This window comes from Olea europaea, chromosome 23 (assembly GCF_002742605.1).
Source record: "Olea europaea var. sylvestris chromosome 23, O_europaea_v1, whole genome shotgun sequence".
Lineage (NCBI taxonomy): Eukaryota > Viridiplantae > Streptophyta > Magnoliopsida > Lamiales > Oleaceae > Olea > Olea europaea.
The window spans coordinates 677,493-681,597 of NC_036259.1; positions in this window are offsets into that span (position 1 = coordinate 677,493).

Genomic DNA, 4,105 nt, shown 5'->3' on the forward strand with positions numbered 1-4,105 from the left:
TGTAGAATTGTTGTTTGATCTCCAAATGATGTTATGAAAGTAGAATATAACGATCAACTACAGTTTTCACGAAGTGTAGCTTGTGTATTTATAGTAGAGAGGTATTATGGTGGTATATGATAAATAGAACTCTTGAAAGTCATGAAATAGGGTTTCTCGAAAAATAACGTTGCTCGAGCACTAGGCTAACGCCAGGCAAGCGATAGGTGTGTCACTCAAGAGTCGAGCGATAGGCAAGTGACAATGATTCTGTTTTGGATGCTCTAACATCAACTTAGCAATAGGCTCGCATAATTCCGACCACTCTTACTCCATGTTCCATACTCAAATCCAAAGACTCATAGGTCATCTATACAACATTCCAATGGAAACTCCTTGATTTTTACAAATCTTTTATAATAATCATTTTATCTAAAGAATAGCCAATACAATTGAAACCTAACATAATCTATCTTTAACATAAGAGATTCATAACCATTTTTTCTTTAAATTTACTACATAGTTATTTAAAGGAATAATATTATTTGTAGTTGCTCACTACGACAATCATCCTACGTGGATACGCATGACATGCGATTATTTGATGGATTAATGTGGTAATTTTTTATTGACTCGTGCATCCGATAATTAATTGTCATGTATGTTATACGTTGGATGATTGTCGTAATAAGAGACTGCGAATAACATTATTATATTCTAAAATATATATCAAGCGATATATTTACGAAGCAAATCTTCTTGTTTCCCCTATAAAGGTGAATCATAGGACTGCTAGGTTTTAGATGTGTAGGAGTGGAACTTTTCTTTTTTTAAAAGCTAAAAGAAAACATTATTCTTCTCGATGTTATTGTGTGATTACATTATAATTGTGTTGATCGAACTTAGTGATCAAAAGAATTGTTTAAACATTTGCGCAAAATATATTATATATGCTACAAAACTGTATATATATTTTGAGGTATTGTTTGCGCCAACAAAAGAGCAAAAGATATGATTATATATAAAACTTACAATCTGAATGCAAAATAAGATTTATACAAAACAAATTTTGCGATCAGGCTATCTATGAGTATATTCACATTAAAATTTAACATCAATTAGTAGTTACTTCCATACAAAATTGAGTTTTTTCAATTTCTCTAACGTTACTACAAAAATATACAAAAGTATTTTTAATCTACACATTAACTTTTGTAGTTTGTATTGGATTTGAATTGAATGTCTAATGAAACCGTAAGCTCCCAAGCAGTAGGAGGAGTCAGATATGTGTTTCCACAACCTTTGAGACCTCGAAAAATGGACAAATGAGTAATTAGTGTTAGTCATCTATTCTAAAATTTAACCTATTAGAAGACATTATATTTATTTATTTTAAATCTTCACACTTCTTAGCGTACAAACCATGTTTATTTTTTTTTATTCAAAAGTACTTTATCACCTGCACAACTATTTATAAATGAGTAATAGCAAAACTTGAATTCAATTGTTTTGCATAACTTTAATTTCATATTGCTATCTTATTTAACAATTTAAACTATTAAAGATAAAATACATTGCGTTTATTAAATTTATATTCTCTACATTTAATATTTTCTTAAAATCATCATATTTTACATTAAGTTGGTCAATGTGGGTACATATAGAACCCATCATCATACACTAGAAGACAAGATGAGGCACTTTATGTCTCATTGTGAGTGATATAAAATGTGATTTCATGAATTTGTTGTCCTCCTCAGTATCTTTAAATAGGTGATTTTGTTTCATTATTGAGAAGAAAAGTTGCTTAGTTGCTAGAAAAACTTAAAAAATATAATTCAAAATACTAAAAATACAGTCATAAGTTTGTTCTTTTCTGGACCCTACAATGATATGGTTGAAACATCAGAACAATTTTTGTTATCGTCATAGTCAGGGCCGGTCCTGTAATTGTCAAGGTCCGAGGCGAAGATCATAAATTAGGCTCTCGAAATCAACGTAAATGCAAAGTTCGACGGTGTATTATGCTCAATGTCATTTCCATCCAAAACCAGTTCATTCTTTAACCTTCCAGATCTAAGAATTGTGACACCATCAAGCAAATCCACCTTCCTAACCTGATATAGCCTACAAGTTAATGTAAACCTAAACTCTGATTCAATCCCAACATTTCCATGAACATAAGAGCATGTGAACAAATTGAGACACCATTCAGTATAGAATTTAGAATGAAAATGCAATACAAGTCTGTCAAGACAAGTAATTCCCACTACAACCAAAACCCCCTAATTTTTCCCTAATACAATGATAAAAACATAAATGCATTTGCATTTTTTTTTATCAGACGGTGATTTTATTAATGATTGAAATCAACATTAATACATACTCAAAAAGAAGCTTTTAAGCACCACGGATCAAAAATGGTGCAAAGTAACTCACAAACAGTTTTTCACTTTGAGCCTCATACGATTTTCATAGTACAGACAATTGAATAAATAACTAATATCATCTTTGAAAAATTCAATAATTATCAAAGCAAATATAACAAAGATTTTAAAATCAACAGTATGACAAGGTTGTTTCTTCAGAGAAATGATCATTTACTCTTCCAAATAACAACTCAGACTCAAAAATGGCCTCTCTTATAAAACTAAAGCAAAGAACCCAAAAAAGTTTCATAATATGACAAATACAAATATCCACGTTGGATCCAATTAAGAAAAAGAGGACACTTTAAATTAACCATTAACAAATGAAGAGGCCATAAGAAATGAAACAAATAAATCATAAACATAAATTACATATACAATCCAAAGCCTTCAAAGATGAGTAAAAATGATTAAAGAATTCAGACCTTCTTCCGTCTAGGAAGTTATGGATCTCAATAGACTTGCTTCCATTAGTGATTGAACCATTGATGCGAAAGTGAGCAACTGAGCATACACAAACTGCATCTTATGGCGGTAAATTTCAATATATGTACACTCACATACAGGATGTAAAGTGGAGAATTTGAAATAAATGTACCTAATGAAGCGGATTTCAATGAAGTTCGAGATGTAAGACAGACGGAAGAGGAGGAAGCCATATGGGGAAAAATTATTAGGGTTCTCCCGTCTGACTTCATTTCAAAATAATAATAATAATAATAATAATAATAATAATAATAATAATAACTGAGCCAAGAGATGAGGCCCTCTCAAGTTTTGGGCTTGAGGCGCAGGCCTCATTGGCCTCCTCATAGGACCGACCATGGTCATAGTTAGTTATAAACTCAAATGAACTGCATATCCAACCAGAAACTCAGGTGAATAGAATTATTAGATCGATTGATATGAACCGGTCAAACCCGAAGGCAACCAGAGAGAACCTGTTAAAACCAGCCGGATTTAAGTGCTCAACTGGTTTTGTTTTAAAAAATTTAAAGCTTCGGGGAAGAGATTTTAAACTAGGATGTCCAAACTTTATATTGGTGTCCGTCCATAGAACTATGCAGTTATAGAAGAGTAATTATATTCATATTGTTATTTTATTTTATTTTTAGACTGCACCACATTTTAGAGGGTGTTTAGCACCCATTTTTATGGAAAAATGAATTTTAGAATAGTAGATTTATGGAGAATATGCAAATGAAAAAGAAGGGAATTTTTTTTATTTACGTGTAATATTATTTTAATGAATAATATGTGGTTGAAAATAAGAGAGAAAAAAACGCATTTTGAGAGAAATGGGAATCAAACGGGGCCTTAATAGTGTAACGTTCAATTTTTGCTTATTTTTATACTTGTCATCGTAGCATCTTTTCATTGCATTCCGATTTTTAATACTCAATTTATAACCTTCATTGCATTTAATATATGGTGCATTTAACAAATTTGGTGTTAAACTTAACATAATTAACCATTATAGGAAACTCCGTTATTAGCAAAAACATTCATACCAAACCCATTTACCCTTTTATCTCATCCTAAACTTAAAATTTTTTTTCCTTTATTTTTTCAACTTGTTAGATTTATTTTATTTTGTGTAAAACACCAACAAAACTTAGGCGGATTGCTAATAAGAAAATTATTTTGCATCATCCACAGGTAGAGAAAATTTCCTCAAAATTGAAATACCTTCAATA